The sequence below is a fragment of the Periplaneta americana genome, chromosome 3, assembly GCF_040183065.1.
Source record: "Periplaneta americana isolate PAMFEO1 chromosome 3, P.americana_PAMFEO1_priV1, whole genome shotgun sequence".
Lineage (NCBI taxonomy): Eukaryota > Metazoa > Arthropoda > Insecta > Blattodea > Blattidae > Periplaneta > Periplaneta americana.
The window spans coordinates 22762359-22787687 of NC_091119.1; positions in this window are offsets into that span (position 1 = coordinate 22762359).

A 25329-nucleotide genomic window follows, 5' to 3' on the forward strand; every position below is an offset into this window, starting at 1 on the left:
CGCATGCTCCGCATCATAATCTCTTGTCAAGAAACATATAAGTATTTCCTTCACTGCGTACCAGTAGTGTTAACATGGAGCAGCAACCACAGGGTAGTAATTATGGTGAAATCACACACCGCGGAGAAAAAGTAACGCAGTTATCCACAGCGGAGAAAGAGAAATTATCGCAAATATAATTAAATGTTGAGAGGAAGAAAAATTAAACAAATGTTTGATGGAACCTCTTGATAAGGAACGTGAGAGAGCGGCTAAATACTCTGGCAAATGTATTAGTTCCGTGAAGAGAATTAAGACGAATATTGCATTACAACCAAATGAACCTCACACTACTCCGAGAAAGAATAGGTATGTAATGTTTAGAAATTATTGCTATAATAGTTATGTACAATAGTGTGTACACTGAGAGCGACATAATGAATGACTGTTGGAAGTTATTATTTTGTTATAGTTCTACATAACATATTACTTCATTCCAGAATTAGGACTTCTGTAAAGTTGAAGTGGATGACTTCGATCAACATATCATTCGGGATACAATCGAAGAATTCTATCTTGTTCAGAAAGTAGTACCTACTTAATAAGATTAAGAAGATAATTCCGAATGGATGTGTATAATTGTAAATTAATGTAAATTCAAATAATAAACGTGTAAACTATTGTTATAGGAATATATACATATCAGCTCTAGGTGTAAGTTATGTAGGCTATATATAATATATAGAAATAGCTGTAGTAACTCCGCCATTGCCGGTCCCCAGCCCGGATGAGAGACGAGTGTACACACGATTATATTTAAATACTTACTCATTACAGGTTAATTAAAACCCGCTACGAAACCATGTTCTCCTCTCAAAACCGGAGTGTCGTGAGATAATGATGTCTGTAATGAACCAAGTTATTTTACAGTAGAGAGCAGTAAAGTGAAAGAACCAACGTTTTCTGAAAAGAGTCACGTTACCCGATGGAGGGGCATCTTTGCCGTGCCGTTACGTTGATGAGTACATGACGTACCGAGCAGTTCGAAAGACAGACTTAGGGGATGTAAGGTTCAAGATAACTTGCAATAACAGTACAGGCCGTGTTGTAAAGTCCGCATCAGATGCAAAATGAAGCACATGCTGAACTGCGCTCTTGTTTCATTATTATCAGGGAACGGATTTATATGGACTAAAAATATATGAAATATGTAAATATATATGTAGTTATTTTTACCAAAATATGGAATTAAATATGGATTTTTACCAAAATATGGAATTAAATATGGACTTAAAATTATAAAAAAATGACTATGTACGTTAAATATTGGTACATTTTAATCAAACTAAACAAAAAATATAATGGACGTACCTTATCTTCCAATGTAGTTTCAACAAAACACAATTTTTATTGTCTGTTACCATAACAATAGGTTACAAACATTTCTTTCAAGTGCTGAAAAGTGAATCTTCTTCTATTGTCTCTGAGGATAGATTTATACTGACTAAAAGAGCGTTCGACGTCACAAGAAGTAACTGGTACATAATTCAATTTCACAATGTCTGCTGGGGATAAGTCCAAGTTAATCTTCACTGTTGATTCACCACTCATCACAGCAACAACCTTTTGTAGTTCTTCATATCCAGGGTTTTTTGAAAGTACAGTGTCCACCTTAGCTCTTACTGCATCTGCAACTTTACCTCTACCACGATTCAGTTGTTCCACAGTACTATTTATAATTTCAAAACTTTCAGATAGTGAAAGGTGCCTATTTTGGAGACTTTTGAGCGTTTTTATGATGCATGAAAATGTATGCTGAATGTGAGCTAAGTCATTCTTCACACTTATGTCACAGGTAACTGTTTTCGCAGTATCAATTGAGACTGCATCTTCAGAGTCCAATGCAAGGAGAACATTGTTAATAGAGTCTATATGTTCGGCATAATATTCAACTGCTTCTAGCCATGTACCCCATCTAGTTAAAATTGGCTTTGGTGGCAATGGAATTTCAGGGTACATTTCTTTCAACACGTTAACTCTACTGGGAGCTTTGAGAAATACTTTTTTCACTGATGAAATCAACAAATCTACTTTAGGGAAATTGTCTCTGACCACTTCTGCCACACGATGAAATGCATGCGCCACACAAGTAAAATGAGTCAATTTAGGATATACAACAGATAATGCTTGTCCAGCTTTGACCATATAAGGGGCAGCATCGCTAATAAAGAATAACACATTATCGTACATAATACCCTTTGGCCACAGGATACCCATAGCTTCGTTGAACAGTTTAACTATAGTTTTGTTATTGCACTTTTCTAGAACATCACAATGTAAAAGAATTCGTTCAGAATATTGTTCACTTAACAAACCGATAACTACATTACCAACAAGTCTACCTTCTTTGTCGGGAGTCTCATCAATGGAAACCCAAATTGAACTATCTTTAATTTCATCTCTTATCTTCTGTATTGTCTCATCGTAGATGGACGGAGCATACGTCTTCCTAAGTGTTGACTCATCCGGGATTGTATGTTGAGTATATTTTTCAAGGAATTCCCTGAAGACCTTATTCTTTAGTTTGTAGAGAGGAATATCAGCAGAGATGAGAGAACGGCACAGGTCGATGTTAAACTCAGATCTTACATTCGATGTTGTTGGTTGTGTTAAAAACAATTGTCTCTGCTTGGAATTTAGTTGTTTGTTGGCCTGATGTTTACTAGTTGTAATGTGTTGTTGCACCAGGAACTTTTGTGTAGATGATACTGCACACTGACACAAATTACAAAATAATATTTTATTGTCAGTTGATAAACCATCTTCTTTAAATTCTGAAATGTAACTTGTTAGTTTTGATTTTAAATTGACTGAATGACGTACTTTTGGCATATTTACCGTCTTTATAGTATGATTTACAAAACTGAACCTATGTGTACTCTGACTGGCATTTAACTGTTGAGCTGCACAACTGAAGTCTGTTAAAAATTTTAAATTAAATTAATACAGTTTTGTAACTTACTTTCCCATTGTTGATAGGACTGCTAATTTTCAAATAACTCTGATGTTAAAGGGATTACTGAACATGTGTTTAAATCTCTATTGTTGAAATGTATTTTTAAAAGTTAATGGAATTTTGTTTTGTTTTATTGTTAAACCTAATATAATATGGACTGTTTTATATGAAATATGGAAAATATATGGAAATTAACGAAAATATGTACTAAACTCTAAAATATGCAAAAATATGGAAAATAAAAGTAGGATTTTTCAACCCTACACATTGTGAAACATAAAGATAATGCAAAATATAAATTATATTAGCTTTATAAGTAAATATGTATTTACATATAAATCCTTTCCCTGATTATTATTAACACAGTTTATATGTTATACAGGGCGTTTCAAAAATACGGGGCATAATTTCAGGTATGTATTTCCCACATGTAGACAATCAAAATAGTTCATTACAACATGTGTCCGGAAATGCTTCATTTCCGAGTTATGGCCTTCACAACATTGAATTTCACCGGAACGTTTTTCTTTCCGCAGGTCGTTGCCGTCAAAGGAGACATTAAGGAGACAGTTCATTCCGAGGCGAAGGTTACATTCAGTGTTGTGTAGGCGTTAGACTGTGCGACATGTATTCAAATCAAGAGCTGGCAGAGATACACTTCATGTACGGTAAGGCGGATGGCAATGCTGCGCTGGCTCGTCGTTTGAACCAGGAGAGGTAGCCTACCCACAGCGACAATGTCCAGATCGGAAGACATTTGTACGTCTCCATTACCGTCTGTGTGAGTATGGAAAATTTAACTCTCCTGGTTTGGGAAGGGGACGACCAAGATCTACAACTCCAGAAGTACAGGAGGAGATTCTGGAGGCTGTGAACATGACTCCTTATATCAGCACACGAAGGGTAGCGTTGCAAGTCAATGTTCCTCATACGACTGTCTGGAGACTGTTGAAAGAGTATCAATTGTATCCTTATCATTTGCAACGTGTACAGGCCCTGTCACCAGCAGATTACCCTGCACGAGTTAGGGTCTGTCAGTGGTTCTTGCAGCAGTGTGGTGTAAATCCGAACTTTCCTGCCTTAGTATTATTTACAGATGAAGCACTGTTCACACGAGATGGCATAACAAATTTCCACAATCAGCATGTATGGGCGTATGAAACCCACGTGCAACTGTTCCATCTCATCACCAGGTGCGGTTCTCCCTCAACATGTGGGCCGGTATCATTGGTGATCGATTAGTTGGACCTCATGTACTTGTAAACAGACTTATGGGGCAGGCGTACACAAACTTCCTGGAAAACATCATACCTCATGTTTTAGAAGACACTCCACTGATCAATCATCAACACATTCACTCCTTGCATGATGGCGCTCCTGCACACTTCAGTCGTACGGCTCGCCGGTACTTGGATCGAAGGTTTCCTGATCGATGGATAGGTAGAGGTGGCCCAATTGCTTGGCCTCCACGCTCACCTGATCTGAACCTTCTCGATTTCTACTTGTGGGGCCATTTAAAATCATTGGTTTATTCGTCTCCGGTGCCTGATTTGGAATCCCTTCGGAATCGAAATGTGGCATGTTCTGAGGACATACGCAATACTCCTGGAGTTTGGGATCGTTTTCGCAGGTCAATGAGACATCGATGTGAGGTCTGTATTCAAGCAGGAGGTGGACATTTTGAACATCTTCTGTAATGACAACGACCTGCGGAAAGAAAAACGTTCCGGTGAATTTCAATGTTGTGAAAGCCATAACTCGGAAATGAAGCATTTCCGGACACATGTTGTAATGAACTATTTTGATTGTCTACATGTGGGAAATACATACCTGAAATTATGCCCCGTATTTTTTAAACACTCTGTATGTTCGTATATATAGTTAACTTTATTGTTTAGTTTTATTTTATCATTTATGCTTACACACATAGGAATCTATTCAGAAAACACACCACAACATCGGTGTTCGTAAAGGAGGGAATATGAATCGAAAGTAACGTAAACTAAAGTAGGTACTGTATTTTATACAATATTGCATTTGATATACATTTCTTACCTTACCATTTTAAAGTGGCCGGACTCCGGACATCATATTTGAGGAAAGCACCCGGTATAAAACCATCACTACCACCAGCATGAGCTACTATAAGTCGTTGATCTGCACTGCTATTTGTATAAACTTCTGACACGTTTACATCTTGCCAACATTTGCGGACAGTGTAATGGGTATGGAACTATGTTTCGTCCAGGTAAATAACGGACTACTATATCAGAGCGTTCTATTAGATGTTTTCTTTTATCTTTACATTTTTTTTAATGCAAACCCATGGACAGAACGAGTTTTCGTAAAATTTCCTTGCATCCTTTAAAACCCATCTCTGTCTTACAAAATTTATGCAACTTTCCTAATGTTGGAAGCTCTTTGTAGAGACTATAATATTTATGAACTTCTCTTCTTATGATAAATTTGTCCATATCGTCTAATTCAACCTATTTGCAGGAGGTCGTCTAACTTTGTTTGGTGTCGATATTTCTACACCCTTGTCCTCATATTCTTTACCTTCCTTTCTAATCTTACTAATTGTTTCCTTATTTAACTTCACAATAGCTGTAGCACGCTCTATTGTCTTCGATAGAGGTAGGAATAAACCAGTTGTCTTTTCTTCATCACAAAACTTTATAGCATTATAAATAATGCTCCGCGCTTGGCTACGAAACACACGTCTTCCTACACGCGGCATTGCGACCAGATTGAAACGCTAGGCATTGGATGTGACGACACTCCAGCAGTAAATATACGCAGCGAGCACGGAGTTCCTCGTTCTGCCACGACGGGTCCCGCCTTGGTCGCGTAGTACCTTGTTAACATGTTTTGACCTATTTTCGGTCATCTTCGGAACTGGTCGTTGTTGGTCTTGGCGCCTCTTGTTTCCTGTGTGGGTGCGTTCGTAGTGTAGAGTCAAAGAGTGTGTGTGTTTTGAAAATTGAGTTGTGTGTTGAGAATATCGTTGGGGTGTGTTTTCATGTGTGTGTATATTTCATATTGTTTTAGTGTGTTGAGTTTCTGGCTTTTTGGTTGGATGTGCAGTATTTCCATGTCTGTGTTGATGTCTCTGTAGGTGTGGTTGGTATTTGTGATGTGTTCTGCATATGTGGAGGTAATTTTGTTATGGCTGTGATGTGTTCTTTGTAACGTGTTTGAAATGATCTGCCTGTCTGAACACCTGCAACAACTTCTACATAGGACAGACAGGCAGAACTGAGGAAGAGTTTTATTCCATAAGTTTTTACAGTACAACCATTCCAGGCAAACGGGAATTCTAATGGAAAAGTATTTTTCTTAAACATTTGAGGAGCAAACTTTCAAAACTTGACATGTCCATTTTCAGAAAATATGCTTCAGATGCCAAAACCTTACATCTCTGCAATGAATAAAGTATTTTCAGTGGTGAAGTATTGAACATCCTTTTCCTTGCTATAGATTCATCCCTCTGGCGTATTTTGTAATTTTGTTATGGTTGTGATATGTTATTTGTAACGTGTTTGAAATGATCTGCCTGTCTGAACACCTGCAACAACTTCTACATAGGACAGACAGGCAGATCATTTCAAACACGTTACAAAGAACATATCACAGCCATAACAAAATTACAAAATACGCCAGAGGGATGAATCTATAGTAAAGAAAAGTATGTTCAATACTTCACCACTGAAAATACTTTATTCATTGCAGAGATGTAAGATTTTGGCATCTGAAGTATATTTTCTGAAAATGGACATGTCAAGTTTTGAAAGTTTGCTCTTCAAATATTTAAGAAAAATAGTTTTCCATTATAATTCCCGTTTGCCTGGAATGGCTGTACTGTAAAAACTTATGGAATAAAACTCTTCTTCAGTTCTTAATCATATTTTCTTTACTTCATGAGTACGAATTTTGAGTAGTAAACTGAAAAACAGAGTTAAAAGGAGAAGAAGAAGAAGAAGAAGAAGAAGAAGAAGATGATGATGATGATGATGATGGCGACAGTGGAGTTTCGTGGAAAGATGGAATTTTAAAATAACTGTCTTTTTCCTATTGTTACGAATGTTCTTTAGGAAATATGAGACATCAGAACTGATTCATTTCTTGCATCCCGTCATGTATTTAGAGCGGACTCCCTCCCCCATCAGAAACACCCTCTCATCCTGTATTTATTCATGGAGCAGTCGAGTTTATGGTGACCACACAGCGTTATAATTGCCATTACGCACGGTCCATTGCGCTCGCTGAATCGCCCCACTCTTCCTCTATGCCTCAGCTCGGGCCCGACAATAAAACCACCACCCTTACTTATACTCTTCCAAGTTTGTAGAGGGTTGTACTTGTCATAAAGCATATTTTCCCAGTGTGATTGATTTCTTTTGTCGATGTGATTTCACTCCTTCAATAACACACTCTTGGTTACGCCATAATAAATTGACCGTTAATTCAGAAACCACGAGAGACGATCACAATTCCTTTTCCATTCAGGAATCCACATGATTTCAGAGATAGTAGGCTATACATACTACATACAGATATCGACACCTCATGTATTGATTTATTTTGTTTCGATAGAATACGTTTGCGTTTTATTTTTGGTTTGTAATAAATATTCTATTCGTTATACAAGAATGTTTTTTAAAAGAATTATTTCAATTGCTTACGTAAGAAGATTTTCGAAAAGAGTTATTTCAATTCCTTATATAAGGTTTTCAAAATAATTATTTCAATTTTCATATAAGAAGATTTTTGAAAAGTAGTCTATTAATTCAATTGCTTATATAAAAATGTTTTTCAAAAGAATTATTTCAATTGTACATGTAAGAAGGTTTTTCAAAGAATTATTTCAATTGCTTATGTGAAAAAGTTTCTCAAAAGAATTATTTCAGTTCGTCATGTAGGAAGGTTTTTCAAATGAATTATTTATGTCAATTGTTTGTGTAAGAAGGTTTCTCAAAATAATTATTTCAATTCCTTATATAAGAAGGCTTTTCAAAAGAATTATTTCAGTTATTTATGTAAGAAGGTTTTTCAAAGAATTGTTTCAATTGCTTATGTGAAAAAGTTTTTGAAAAGAATTATTTCAATTCGTCATGTAGGAAGGTTTTTCAAAAGAATTATTTATGTCAATTGTTTGTGTAAGAAGGTTTCTAAAAATAATTATTTCAATTCCTTATATAAGAAGGTTTTTCAAAAGAATTATTTCAGTTGTTTATGTAAGAACGTTTTCCAAAAGAATTATTTCAATTGCTTATGTAAGAAGATTTTCAAAATAATTATCTTAATTCCTTATGTAAGAAGGTTTTTCAAAAGAATTACTTCAATATTGTTTATATAAGAAAGTTTTTCAAAAGAATTATTGTAATTGCTTATGTAAGAAGGTTTTTCAAAAGAACTGTTTCAATTCCTTATGTGGAAAAGTTTTTGAAAAGAATTATTTCAATTCGTCATGTAGGAACGTTTTTCAAGTGAATTATTTATCTCAATTGTTTGTGTAAGAAGGTTTCTCAAAATAATTATTTCAATTCCTTATGTAAGAAGGTATTTCAAAAGAATTACTTCAATTGCTTACATAAGAAGGTTTTCAAAATAATTATTTCAATTGCTTATGTGAAAAAGTTTTTCAAAAGTATTGTTTCAATTCCTTGTGTTGGAAGGTTTTCAAAATAATTATTTCAATTACTTATGTAAGAAAATTTTTCGAAAGAATTATTTCAATTCTTTATGTAAGAAGGTTTTCAAAATAATTATTTCAATTGTTTATATAAGAAGATTTTTCAAAAGAGTTATTTAAATTGCTTATGTAAAAGGGTTTTTCAAAAGAATTATTTCGTTTGTCTATGTAAGAAGGTTTTTTCAAAAGAATTATTTCAATTCCTAATGTGGGGACGTTTTTGAAAAGAATTATTTCAATTGCTTACGTAAGAAGGATTTTCAAAATAATTATTTAAATTCCTAATGTAAGAATATTTTTTTCAAAAGGATTATTTGAATTGTTTACGTAAGAAGGTTTTTCAAAAGAATTATATCAACTGTTTATGTAAAAAGGTTTTTAAAAAGAATTATATCAATTGTTTATGTAAGAAGGTTTTTCAAAAGAATTATTTCTATTCCTTATGTAAGAACGTTTTTCAAAAGAATTATTTCAATTGCTTATGTGAAAAAGTTTTTCAAAATAATTATTTCAATTCCTTATGTAGGAAGGTTTTTCAAAAGAATTAAATCAACTCCTTATGTAAGAAGGTTTTTCAAAATAATTTCAATTCCTTATGTAATAAGGTTTTCAAAGTAATTATTTCAATTGTTTATGTAAGAAGGTTTTTCAAAAGAATTATTTCAATTGTTTATGCAAGAAGGTTTATCGAAAGAATTATTTCAATGAAGTTGTTTATGCAAGAAGTTTTTCAAAAGAATTATTTCAATAAAAATGTTTATGTAAGAAGGTTTTTCAAAAGAATTATTTTAATTGTTTATGCAAGAAGGTTTTTCAAAAGAATCATTTCAATAAAATTGTTTATGTAAGAAGGTTTTTCAAAAGAATTATTTCAATTGTTTATGCAAGAAGGTTTTTCAAAAGAATAATTTTAATAAAAATGTTTATGTAAGAAGGTTTTTAAAAAAATTATTTCAATAAAATTGTTTATGTAAGAAGGTTTTTCAAAAGAATTATTTCAATTGAATTTCAGGTAATAACATGACTAATTCTCGGTCTCATCCAAAAGGACTATTATATTCCTCTTGGCCTCATCTGATCAAATATCATCTTGCTAGCACATATTCAATTGTAAAATAACAATGTAGTTGTTACAGCATCGTTAAATAAACGGTTATCATACTAAGAAATTATGATCTATGTCAGGCCTGCACAAGCAGCGCTCAACGAGCGCGCGCGCTCCTTCGGAGCGGGAGAGCGGTGTTTACCGCTCGCCGAAACGGAGAGGAAGATACGTCAGAATGACATAGACTTGCTATAGGTAGAGGAGAGGGAAACGACCACTCAGTTATCTGGTGGAGTGCAGTGCGTATTCTCAGTAACTGTTCCACGTTGGTTACCTACTGCTACAGTACAGTATGGAGGAATCTAAAAGACGGAACATAACATTTAACATTTAACGATTTACAGCTCGAACTTATTGATCTTCAATGTGACCTAAGGGCTAAAGATCGTTTGAATAATACTACTAGCCTGGTTGAGTTTTACAAGACTAAACATTAGCAATAATATCCACGACTACACAGGCTGGCTGTAAAAATGATTGCTATGTTTGGCTCAACATTTATATTTGTGAGCAACCGTTTTCTATAATCAACTTTAATAAAGGCAGACATCGAACATCTGTAACTGATGTTTCATTACGATCAGTAGGCTACTGTTCCTTTCAGCTGCCAACAGCATAAAACCTCGTTTTCATGTACTGATAAGTAAAAATATAACAAAATGATATTGTGCATTTAAGTAGCTATAGAATTTCTATTATTTCTGTAAAATAAATATTTATTTATTAATTAATAATAGTCCAAGATAGTTTTGCAAACACTGAACGAGAATTCATTTCATAAGCACTCGTAATAGTACTTCCTTTTGTGTTTATTTTGTACGAGATCACCCCTTCTTCCAGTCCACCCTTATACAGAGCGCAGCTAATATCTGCATTCCGCTCATGAGCTGTGAGACGGCTCGGAGTGTGCAAACCTTGTGCAGGCCTGATCTATGTTGTTCAAATCTCCAATAATTTTTGTATTTGACTTTCTTTGTTCACCCTTTATTAGAGTTTCCGAATTATGTTGTTCTTATTGTTTTTCATCTTACCTCTCAGTCAATTCGGCATGTCGTAACAGCAAAACCAATCATTGTACCTATCATTAAAGCCCATTTGTATGTGTTCCAGAATACGTTTTGTATTATAAGTAGGTCAGTGTAAATTCTCTACAAGAAATTTGCACAAATTTAATTCTTCATGGCTCAAAAGGCAACGTCAACATTATTTTTGTCATTGGTTCAGAGTCGATCTAATTATAACACCATAACTTGGAGAAGGACTAACGGTGCCCGACAAGAAATATCACAACACATAAATCATTTCGTTGAACTGCTTTCCGCCGGAGATACTTTGATGGATAGCTTCGAGAGTGAATGTGAATGGGTGGCCAAACGGCTGACCATGATCGCAGACAGGTGACAGACGAGACCCTCAATGCACTGGAATGTACACTCGCAGTTTTTGCTGGACTGTCATTTGTCATTCATGAAACAGGAGTTGAGATGCTGAATGCATCCAGATCTTTCGAATAACAGCAACCGATTCAAGAATGTGTCTCATGTAGCAATGGGTTCGGTCCTTCAGTGCATAAGTGACTCGTAGACACTTAGGTAATTTACCTCATACAGAAACCCATCACCTCGTTGAAGAACAAACACGAAATGCCCTTTGTGAGTTATTGAATATCAATTAACCCTCCTGCTACCAAGAGGGGTAATGCGATTACCCCACTGACGAGTTTTTAATATTATTTTTATTTTTCTCCATATTTCTTTCTGAAATTCCACGTATTTATCTACTAAGAATTTCAATTAACTATAACATAAATATTGTGTATTATATAATTGTACATATTGTGTATTGTAATTTTATTTTGTATTGTTTATATTGTGTATACCACTGCCACCGGGTGCTTGCTCACTTGCAGTGTAAATACATACATACATACATACATACATACATACATACATACATACATACATACATACATACATACATACATACACTGGTGGCCATAATTCTGGAAATTTTTTGTTTTATACTGAATTATTATAACATCTGCATTGATTCACAGATTTATACAATTGAAAATGTTACTCATGACTGTTTCGTTAATTATGGGGTTATAATAAAGGTATTATATTAAATCCTGAATATTTTAACAATAAATAATCATTACTATGTGGGGAATTATGTTCTTGTCGTTTAAGATCTAAATATTAATTTCAGATTTCATTATAATTTCCCATTATTTACTGTAATAAAAACTGGCCCATTTTTTATTTTAAGATTATTGTTCATCGGTAGAAGCATTGTTGAGCACTGTTAGCATAAAATGTGGACATTATTAGTGTGTTTCTATCATTAGTCTGACTTAAGATTTCGTTAGGTTAACATCTGATTGCTTTACAACAAATTTTATTGATCATTTTATCACAATGGATCCACGAAAGGACTGGACACCTTCTAGGGAAGTCACGCTTCGAGAAGAAGGCTGCACATTCAAGGAAATTGCAAGAAAACTTGGTAATGGTGCTACAGTGTCTGGCATTCAGAAGGTAGGCCTATGGCAGAAGTACAAATCCACAAAATCTTGTAAAGGAACACTTAGGACTGGTAGAAAACCTAAAGTAAGTCCAAGAGATGTGAGGCAGATTTGTCGATTAGCATTGAAAGATCAAAGAAACTCTTCTAAACGACAAGAACATAATTTCCCACATAGAAATGATTATTTATTGTTAAAATATTCAGGATTTAATATAATACCTTTATTATAACCCCATAATTAACGAATCAGTCACGAGTAACATTTTCAATTGTATAAATCTATGAATCAATGCAGATGTTATAATAATGCAGTACAAAAACAAAAAGTTTCCAGAATTATGGCCACCAGTGTACATACATACATAGGGGAGACTGTTGTACCTTTAAACACTTTTCACATTTTATTTTTTTTAATTTTGGGAAATGAAATTTTTTTAATGAAAAAAATGCTTGAAATAATTATTGAAGATACCTTTACAACTTCCTGTATGTATTTTCCTGCTTTACAGATCTGTTAAGGATGGAAAAAATGAAATGAAGGGATATGTAATGTGTTCAAAGGTACAACAGGATCATGTACCTTGGAACATACCCTCTTGTAAGTTGGAACACATGGAATATAGGTGGGAATATAGCTGTAAAAACTGTCAATCATATTTAAAATGTATTTTCAATCATAAACCAGAGCAGGCTTCTCTGATTGAGATTTTATTTCCTGGAGAAGCAATAACTGCTTCAACAGCTTTCTTCAAGACATCCGAATCAATTGGGGATCTCTTTAATTCCAGACTTACTTCGTCACATGACCTTAAAATAAAAGAAAAACAAAAACCGATAGTATCGTGTAATTTGGAACATGTTCCATGATACAAGATGTTTTGTGTTCAAAGGTACAAGAGGGTGCACGTTTAAACAAATATGGCTCCCAAAACTAGAGAGTCGAATAAATCATGGAAATTAAAATATGTTATTACTCACCAGATGATAGGGAACACACCGTACTTGAAAGATATTAACAAATGCAATCTGGTTTTGTGTTAGAAAACATGCATCAATGAACGAAATGTTTACTTCTGGTACTAAAAAAACTTCTTTTGTCCACGGAACTCACACTTTGCAATAAATCAAACTGAAACTGCGACCAGAGCTACTTAGCGGATTTCTCTACAATCTACTTCATTTTGAGTCCTCTAGGTAGCAGCAAAAATTAAAAAACAAAAAATGTTCAAAGGTACACTATGCTAAAGGTACAACAGTCTCCCCTACATACATACATACATACATACATACATACATACATACATACATACATACATACATACATACATACATACATACATCCAGAGAATGTAAATGTATTTATTTATTCATTATTATTCAATTATTTGTTCATCTATTTATTCATTTATACATTCATTCAATCATTTATTTATCATGTATTTATTTATATATGAATATTTGTACGAGTACTTATTTATTTATTTATTTATTCATTCATTCATTCATTCATTCATTCATTCATTCATTCATTCATTCATTCAATATTTATTAATTCCTTTATTCATCTATACATCAATTAATTAATTAATTCATTTATTAATTCTTTTATTCATTCATTCAATTCCTTATTTATTAATTTATTTATTTATTTATTCGTGTATTTATTTATACATGAATTACGTGTACGTGTATTCATTCATTCATTCATTCATCCATTCATTCACCTATTCATCCATTAATCCATTTACTCATTCATTCATACATTCATTCGTTCAATCATTTATTCATTCATTCACTTATTTATTCATTTATTTATTCATCCATGTATTTATTTCTCCGTGTATTTATTTATACATTAATTATATGTCCTGCTTTCTTTCTCCTGAGAATGACGAGTAAGTAAAATCTCCTCACAAAGGGTTACCAACCCATCGCTGAGAAAGTTCAGTGGTGGGAATGCCACCTTAAGGCCTCTGAACTTGCCTGTTTTCTGTTTGGGTATGCTCCCATAGCCAGGGGGATCCAGTTTGTGAGCGCTAGATACTCGCTCTCACCCTCTCCCGTTTGCTATAACCTTGAGGTTTACATTGGCCAGGGATCACGACAAGGACGTGGGAGTAGGATTTGCTGGTAGAGCTGTCTGATGGTTTAAGACATTATTTATAGAGCACACCTATAAGAACTAAAATAGTTATCAATAACTCTGGAGTAGAGCAAGTAAATGCTTTTACTTACCTTGGCTGTAATCTCTCCTATATTCATTCTCGAGATGTAGATAATAAATTAGCCAAATTTCAACAGCTGCTAAGAACAATTAGAAATACACTGTTTAAGAAGGTCCGGCAAGACACAATTTTGAAATTCTACAAAACAATGGCCATTCCAACTTTGCTATATGGATCAGAAACTTGGACTCTAACAACTAGTCAACTGAAGAGAATAGAAGCAGCTGAGATGAGATTACTAAGACCGCTAGCAGGCTGCACTCTCTGTGACCATAAATATAATGAAGACATCCGACAAGAACTAAATATCGCAGCCATTACAGAGACAATCCACAAGTATCGGAGCAACTGGCATGAGCATGTTCTACGGATGCCAAATGATAGACTACCCAGGAGATTATTAAATTGCAGACCCCTTGGATACCGAGATCGTGGACGCCCGAAGAAGCGATGGAGAGACCAGCTTTTCACCTGAGACGGAACAGGCCAAATGGCCTAAACCCTGATAGCTATTGATGATGATGATGATTATATGTAAGTGTATTTATTTATTCATTATTATTCAATTATTTGTTCATCTATTCATCCATCCATTAATTCATTCATTGAATCGCTTATACATTTATTTATTTATTTATTTACTTATTTATTTATCGTGTATTTACTTAGATATGAATATTTGTATGTTTTTTATTTATTTATTCAATGTTTATTCATTCATTTATTCATCAATTAATTAATTAATTCATTCATTCGTTTATTCATTCATTCATTCATTCATTCAATTGCTTATTTATTAATTTGTATACTTATTTATACGTGTAAGCTTATTATTTGTACCTGTATTTATTTATTCATTAATTTATGAATCCATTCATCCATTCATTCATTTATTCATTCAATCACTTATTTATTCATTTAGTTGTTTATCCATGTATTTATTTATCTGTGCATTTATTTACACATGAATTATATCTAAGTGTATTTATTTATTCATTATTATTCATTTATTTTTTCATCTATTCATCCATCCGTTCATTCATTCAATCAGTTATTTATTTATTTATTTATTTATTTATTTATTTATTTATTTATTTATTTATTTATTTATTTATTTATTTATTTATTTATTTATTTATTCATTATTTATTCACTCATCTATTCATCAATTCATTCAATTACTTATTTATTCATTTTTTATTTATCCATTTATATATTTGTACATGAATTATTTGTATATGTATATATTTATTCGTCTATTTATTTCTTATTGTATTTATTTATTTATTTATTTTAGTTACTTATTTATATTCCTTTTATGCCAATTTGTATAACTGAATATTTTTTATTTCAGTATCTCTCAAGTATTCGGTTCTAAATTTATTTACTTAGTTTTTCTTACTCGGTTTGCATTCAATTATTTTCTCCTTTAATTATTCAATGTGTCTATTTATTTATTTGCTCATTTAATGTTTACTACACACTTAACTACATTACTTGCTCGTAACTGATGACAATATTATTCTGAACTGTAATTCGAAGGAATTGTAGACAGAGGCGGCTGGGGGATTAGAACATAAAATAAGAGCATACACGACTGTTATGCAGGGGAACAGAGCGTATTTCCTTAAAATATTCTACACTTTATTCAAAAGAACTTCAGTTTGGTCATAATTTCAAGCGATTTATTAAAATTGTTTTTATTTTACGACTTCGGCCTGGTTTACAACTACGAAGCTTAACTACAGCGCTGGTTAGTTTTATTGCTGTTATAGAGAAGTTTTGTCGTGTTTTATATGCCACTTGCGTTCTAGTATACTAAATTAACACGACCAGCATACGTTACAGTGCAGTTCCAATACACTTCCTGTAGCAAGTAATGAAGCAAGTTAGGAATAAAGCAACATCGATGTTTTATCATGGACACGAATTACAAGGTATCTGTGTAATAATATAATCATATGATTTCCTATCTTCGAGATAATTTCTTCCTATTGCGTGAAAACAACAATTTTATTCGTATCTTTTGTTACAAAAAAATCATATTATTGGACATGCACTCATTCAAAGTGTTTTGCCCAAGGGCAGGTCTTGCACTGCAAACTCAGCATTCTCCAGTCTTTCCTATTTTCTGCCTTCCTCTTAGTCTCCTCATATGATCCATATATCTTAAAGTCGTCTATCATCTGTTATCTTCTTCTGCCCCGAACTCTTCTTCCAGGAATTCTCTGCCGCCTGAAGTCAAGGGCTGCCAAACTTTAATTTCTTTTAAATGTAAATTAGAAAAAATATCTTATGATGAGTTGCCAGACCTAACGCGTTACAAATATATAATGCAATGTATTCTACTGTATTTATTTTTATTGTTTGTTTCTTATTTTTATTGTGTAGTCATGTAAACTGTGTTTATTTATCATTTAACACCAATATGTATCCCACTGTGTTTTCTTTTATTATTATTAGTCTATTATTTTATTGTGTACTTTTTATTCAGTTGTCGGTTTCTGGTTTAATTATGTGAATCCTACTTTCTCGTAATTTAATACTAATATGTATTCCAATGTGTTTATTTTTATTTTTACTATGTACATTTTTTATTGAATTATCGGCTTCTGTTTTTGTGTGATTCTTATTTGATTCTAACAACATTAATATGTATTCCACTATGTTTATTTTTATTTTATGTGGTAAATTTTATGTAACTACCTCTTTTGATCTCATTATGTGCCTAAACCGTATCAGTATGTAATTACTTAATTCCGATCCAGTTGTTGTTAAACTAAGTAAGCAAGTTTTAATCCTGGTTGAGTGTAAGAGAAAGCCTTACGGCCTTAACTCTACCAGGTTAAATAAAGCCTTATTATTATTATTATTATTATTATTATTATTATTATTATTATTATTATTAGTCTATTATTTTATTGTGTATTTTTATTCAGTTGTCGGTTTCTGGTTTAATTATGTGAATCCTACTTTCTCGTAATTTAATACTAATATGTATTCCAATGTGTTTATTTTTATTTTTACTGTGTACATTTTTTATTGAATTATCGGCTTCTGTTTTTGTGTGATTCTTATTTGATTCTGACAACATTAATATGTATTCCACTATGTTTATCCTTATTTTATGAGGTAAATTTTATGTAACTACCTCTCATTATGTATCTAAACCGTATCAGTATGTAATTACTTAATTCCGATCCAGTTGTTGTTCAACTATGTAAGTAAGTTTTAATCCTGGTTGAGTGAAAGAGAAGGCCTTACGCCTTAACTCTACCAGGTTAAATAAGGCCATTATTATTATTATTATTACTATTATTATTATTATTATTATTATTATTATTATTATTATTGTTATTATTATTCACCATTCCTTCCAGTGCATCCTTCAGTAGGCAGTTTCTTCTCAGCCAGTGACCCAACCAATTCTTTTTTCTCTTTCTGATCAGTTTCAGCATCATTCTTTCTTCACTCACTCTTTCCAACACAGCTTCATTTCTTATTCTGTCTGTCCATTTCACACGTTCCAGTCTTCTCCATATCCACATTTCAAATGTTTCTAGTCGTTTCTCTTACTTCGTTGTAACGTCCATATTTCTTCCCCGTACAATTCCACACTCCACACAAAGCACTTCACTAATCTCTTCCTTGGTTATTTTTCCAGAGATCCGCAGAAAATGCTCCTTTTTCTATTAAAATCTTCCTTTGCCATTGCTAACCTCCTTTTGACTTCCTGGCAGCAGCTCGTGTTACTGCTTATAGTATACTCCAAGTATTTGAAGCCATCCACTTGCTCTACAGCCTCATTTAGAAATCGCAAGTTTATCTTCTTCATTTTTCTTCCGATAACCATCGCAACTAACCTTTTCTCCGTACGCCCTGGAAAAGATTACGGTCTCTATTGATGACGATGATGATAGTGGTGATGGTAATGATTATTATGATGCTGATGATATATATGTAGAGGCGACATCGTGGCTTCCCACTGCGAAGGGAATCGCAACCATTTACTATATCTTTTTATAACTTCTCTCTCTCTCTCTCTCTCTCTCTCTCTCTCTCCCCCCTCCCTTGTACGGAGGAAGGACCCGAAGGCTTGCACTGCAGCTTGAGGCTTATTGTGCTTATCAATTCTATTCTGTGAATGATTGGATGATGATGATGATGATGATGATGATGATTATGATGATGCAACTGCAGAGGTTATATCAACGTCGCCGGATGTGCCGGAATTTTGTCCCGCAGGAGTTCTTTTACATGCCAGTAAATCTACTGACATGAGCCTGTCGCATTTAAGCACACTTAAATGCCATCGACCTGGCCCAGGATCGAACCCGCAACCTATACCAGCGCTATACCAACTTGCCAACCAGGTCGACGATGATGATGATGATGATGATGATGATGATGATGATGATGATGATGATGATGATGATGATGATGATGATGATGGTGAAATAAGTCAGGTCCAACGCCGAGAATTACTCAGCAAATCTGCTTCAGTTAGTTGGGAGACGATCCCGGAAAAAAATCCCAATCGGAATTTGAACCCGGGGCAGCCCCTTTCATGGTCAGACGTGCTAACCATTACTCCACAGCGATGGACTTGTGATAACGTACTAGGTTAAAATAGCCCAGTACTGAGTTCAAGTTGGACTGTACAGGATCTCAAATTCTTTGCAGTACACAATAGCTCATTCATTACAAATGAACTATTTTTGTGAAATATTGATTTTTAAACATATTTGTGCCACTCTTGCAATAATCCGGGCTTCCAATGTTTGTAAATCCGTTAACAACGTGACTCCTGCATAACAATGCGCCATCGTCTGCAGCCAGATAATCTATAGAGATCGAAAACAATTCAGCATCGACATGCCCCAGAACAAAAACGAGTCGACCCGTTCTGATCGATTACACAATGCAAAATGCAACAACTGTTTTCATATAGGGAGTATAATCACGAACATCTATAACATTGAATAGGCTAATCGATTCCTCGACAACACGTTCACAGTCGTTTGGATTCCCACATTCCACATAATTTTCCTAGACAATGAAAAGGTTAAAACCTGCGATAAGAGAGTAACGGGAGATCAGTTTCACACTGCACAACCTGGCTGAAGTGAATAGTCACTTCGTTGTCAATTGCTATTTTTCTATTTTACAGTGTTTGTCATATCAGTTTTTTTATTTAGTTATTTAACGACGCTGTATGAACTACTAGGATACAGTACATCAGTTATTCATAGATTTCAAAAAGGCGTATGACTCGGCTAAGAGAGAAGTTTTATATAATATTCTTATTGAATTTGGTATTCCCAAGAAACTAGTTCCATTAATTAAAATGTGTCTTAGTGAAACTTACAGCAGAGTCCGTATAGGCCAGTTTCTATCTGATGCTTTTCAAATTCACTGCGGGCTAAAGCAGGGAGATGCACTATTACCTTTACATTTTAACTTCGCTCTAGAATATGCCATTAGGAAAGTACAGGATAACATAGAGGGTTTGGAATTGAACGGGTTACATCAGGTTCTTGTCTATGCGAATGACGTGAATATGTTAGGAGAAGATCCACAAACGATTATGGAAAACGCGGGAATTCTACTTGAAGCAAGTAAAGAGATAGGGTTGGAAGTAAATCCCGAAAAGACTAAGTATATGATTATGTCTCGTGATCAGAATATTGTACGAAATAGAACTATAAAAGTTGGAGATTTATCCATCGAAGAGATGGAAAAATTCAAATATCTTGGAGCAACAGTAACAAAATAAATGACACTCGGGAGGAAATTAAACGCAGAATAAATATCGGAAATGCCTGTTATTATTCGGTTGAGAAGCTTTTATCATCTAGTCTGCTGTAAAAAAATCTGAAAGTTAGAATTTATAAAACAGTTATATTACCGGTTGTTCTTTATGGTTGTGAAACTTGGACTCTCACTTTGAGAGAGGAACAGAGACGAAGGGTGATTGAGAATAAGTTTCTTAGGAAAATATTTGGGGTTAAGAGGGATGAAGTTACAGGAGAATGGAGAAAGTTACACAACACAGAACTGCACGCTTTGTATTCTTCACCTGACATAATTAGGAACATTAAATCCAGACATTTGAGATGGGCTGAGCATGTAGCACGTATGGACGAATCCAGAAATGCATATAGAGTGTTAGTTGAGATACCGGAGGGAAAAATACCTTTTGGGAGGCCGAGACGTAGATGGGAAGATAATATTAAAATGTATTTGAAGGAGGTGGGATATGATGGTAGAGACCGGATTATTCTTGTTCAAGATGCGGACCATTGACGGGCTTATGTGAGGGCGGCAATGAACCTCCGGGTTGCTTAAAAGCCAGTGAGTAAGTAAGTAAGTATGAACTACTAGGTCATTTAGCGTTGATGGGAGTGGTGTTAGCGAGATGGTATTTGGCGAGATGAGGCCGAGGATTCGCCATATAATACCTGACATTCGCCTTACGATTGGGGAAAACCTCGGAAAAATCCCAATCAGGTAATCAACCCAAGGGGAAATTTAACCCGCACCCGAGCGCAACTCCGGATAGCCAGGCAACCACCTTAGACGACGGAGCTACGCCGGTGACTTCGTCGTATGATCTTCTTTCGGGATGAAAGAAAATGTGGTACACAGCTCCGTCGATATAGGAGAAAGTCGATGTTCACCTCCTTAGATATAATACGCAGAGCAATACCTTGCAATCGGCAAGCATTGTGTTTCGATAGAGCCAAGAACAAACTGTTGGTAGAGCATGAAAGCCGAGGGATATTATGGACAGGAAAACATAGATCATATGGAAATGGGTATCTATTTAGGAGTCGTTAATTCATTATAAATATTTGACTTGGTTAAAAACTACTTAGCTATATTTTGTATTTCTAAATTTAATAGTTTTGATGGTACGACAAAAGAATACTATGAAATCAAATTAAGAACTGAAGGCTTACCAACGAGAGAGAGCTTGTATGAACTATATAAGTATTTCTGTAGCGAAAGAGGTATGGAAAATATTAGAATAAGAGACGATTTAGATATGCTAGCTGCACATTGCAGATTGAAACGTGAAGTAGGTTACAACTTAGGAAGGTGAACAAATACTGATTGTAACAAGATACTAAAATGAGTTGAGTCTTGCACAAAACTAGACGCAAGTGCAAGATAAAACAAAACTTTTTTTGTATATTAAATATTTAAATTGTAGAAATTGTATTTAAATAATAGTATATCTTTGTGTAAAATTATGAAGTGTGTAATGTAAGGGTTTAAATGATTACTTGTCTGTACTTCGTCTGTGAACTATAATTATAATAAATGTAAAAAAATTCATTATAAGAAAATCTTTTACAACGTTAATGCAAATGAATTATATTTCCTAAAATATATGTATCTATAAAATGTAATAGTAAATAATAAATAACTAAATAAATGAATGAATGAATGAATGAATGAATGAATGAATGAATGAATGAATGAATGAACGAATAATTGAATGAATGAATAAATAAATAGATAAATAAATAAATAAACACTCCATCTGTTCCAAAATAGTAACAAACAAAATAAGTTTGATTATTGCGCATGCGCGCACGAAATGTTTCGCTGGGTGGTATTCCGTTCAGTAGTGAGGGACTATCAGACAGTGCAGTTGCGAACGTTTCTAGTCTTCTGTAATGCGTCAGACATTTAACTTATTTTATATTTTTGTTTTCATATTTCCCGATAATGGTACCTCTATAATGTGATAAGTTGAGCTATATACGATCATAATTTTCCTTACTGTGTGTTCCTAAAAATATTGTATTCATTGTATGCTTTGTAGTGCACTATTTTATTATTATTATTATTATTATTATTATTATTATTATTATTATTATCGATAATTGTCTTATTTTTTTATACTTCGTATGTCTCATTTATTTTGACCTGCTGTTCACATTTTATTATGCTTTTTCCTTTCTTTCTGTATGTTATATTATGTCTGATTTCTACTTACTTGTTGTTTACGTTTTATTATTATTATCTTATTCAGTTTTGTGTGTAAAATTGTAGTGTACTTTGTAAATTTGTAGTGTTTTTTGTAACGCAGTTTTACTTCTGGTTGAGTGTTAAAGAAGGCCGTATGGCCTTAACTCTGCCAGGTTAAATAAATCATCATCATCATCATTATTATTATTATTATTATTATTATTATTATTATTATTATTATCGATAATTGTCTTATTTTTTTATACTTTGTATGTCTCATTTATTTTGACGTGCTGTTCACATTTTATTATGCTTTTTCCTTTCTTTCTGTATGTTATATTATGTCTGATTTCTACTTACTTGTTGTTTACATTTTATTATTATTATCTTATTCAGTTTTGTGTGTAAAATTGTAGTGTACTTTGTAAATTTGTAGTGTTTTTTGTAACGCAGTTTTACTCCTGGTTGAGTGTTAAAGAAGGCAGTATGGCCTTAACTCTGCCAGGTTAAATAAATTATTATTATTATTATTATTATTATTATTATTATTATTATTACTTACTTACTTACTTACTTACTTACTTACTTACTTACTTACTTACTTACTGGCTTTTAAGGAACCCGGAGGTTCATTGCTGCCCTCACATAAGCCCGCCATTGGTCCCTATCCTGAGCAAGATTAATCCATTCTCTATCATCATATCCCACCTCCCTCAAATCCATTTTAATATTATCTTCCCATCTACGTCTCGGCCTCCCTAAAGGTCTTTTTCCCCCCGGCCTCCCAACTAACACTCTATATGCATTTGTGGATTCGCCCATACGTGCTACATGTCCTGCCCATCCCAAACGTCTGGATTTTATGTTCCTAATTATGTCAGGTGAAGTTTACAATGCGTGCAGCTCTGCGTTGTGTAAGTTTCTCCATTCTCCTGTAACTTCATCCCTCTTAGCCCCAAATATTTTTCTAAGAACCTTATTCCCAAACACCCTTAATCTCTGTTCCTCTCTCAAAGTGAGAGTCCAAGTTTCACAACCATAAAGAACAACCGGTAATATAACTGTTTTATAAATTCGAACTTTATTATTATTATTATTATTATTATTATTATTATTATTATTATTATTATTATTATAAATGTTCTAATATCATTTGCATGCATACAAGCCTTTCTATCTTTATCCAGAAAGAAGGAAAAGACAAAACTTTAATTTTAAGGAAAGTAAACTATTACGATGGAACCTGGGCAGACCAATGACAGACAACATATGAGGATATGCCCGTGATTTATGAAAGCAACTCTAGCTATGAATTTTAAGTTTCATGGCTTTACTGCCTAACGTGTACGATAGCTTACTTGTGTAATGTATTTTTAAAATTTCAGAATTGCACGCCAAGTCACTTGACACAGTACACAACTTAATCTCGCAGTGCGGTTATGCTAGCTTTGGATGAATAATTAGACAGGTTATTGACAAGATAGCGTAATGAAAATATTAATGAAGCAGTATCTACCACCATATTTCACTGTTCGTGCCTCAGATAGGACACGACTTTGAATTATTGTATGTTAACCTTAAAAAATCATTAACATCGCAATATTTTTTTTTTCTGTACCAGTATATAACGTTGACCATTAACTTCTGTCTTTAACCTAAGTACGAGTAGTAAGAGACAGTTCAAGTACGGAGCTGTATATGGAATAAGTAAATCGTAGCTGTAACGTTACACGGTCGCTACAGTGACGTTCTCGAGTCCTGTTTAGGGTATGAATATTTATTCTAACCCATTGTGAAGCCTTGTGTGTCTGAAGTGAAATTCCTGCTTTGTAATAATAACGTCACATAATCGACGTTGTTAATCTTATTTCAAAATATCTCTAAAAATTTCAGATATCATTATTTGACATGGGTTTAATAGCCGTGAAAGGGAAGATAGAAAAAAGAGAGAAATAAAGGACTAAAGAAAAGAAAGACATAAAAGGAGAAACAAAGAAAGAAAGGAAGAGAAAAGGAAAGAAAAAGAAAGAAAGAGAAAAAGAAAGGAAGAGAAAAAGAAAGAAAGAAAGGAAGAGAAAAGAAAGAAACAAAGAAAGAAAAAGAAAGAAAAACAGAAAGAAAAAAGAAGAAAGAAATAAAAACAGAAAGGTAAAAAGAAAGAGAGAAATGAAGAAAGAAAAAAGAAAGGAAGAGAAAAAGAAATAAAGATAAAGAAAGGAAAAAATAAAGAAAAACAGAAAAGTAAAAAGAAAGAGAGAAAGGAAGAAAGAAAAAAGGAAGGAAAAGAAAAAGAAAGAAAGAAAAAAGAAAGAAAAAGAAAGGAGAAAAGAAGGAAAGAAAGGAAAAGAAGGTAAGAGGAAAGAAAGAAAGAAAACAGAAAGAAAAAAGAAGAAAGAAATTAAAGTAGAAAGATAAAAAGAAAGAGATAAAGGAAGAAGGAAAAAAGAAAGGAAGAGGAAAAGAAATAAAGAAAACAGAAAGGAAAAAGAAGAAAGAAAAACAGAAAGGTAAAAAGAAAGAGAGAATGGAAGAAGGAAAAAAGAAAGGAATTGAAAAAGAAATAAACTAAAAAGAAAGAAAAAGAAGAAAGAAAAACATAAAGGTAAAAAGAAATAGAGAAAGGAAGAAGGAAAACAGAAAGGAAGAGAATAAGAAATAAAGAAAAAAAGAAGAAATAAAGAAAAACAGAAAGGTATAAAGAGAGAAAGGAAGAAGGAAAAAAGAAAGGAAGCGAAAAATAAATAAGCAAAAAAGAAAGAAAAAAGAAGAAAGGTAAAAAGAAAGAGAGAAAGGAAGAAAA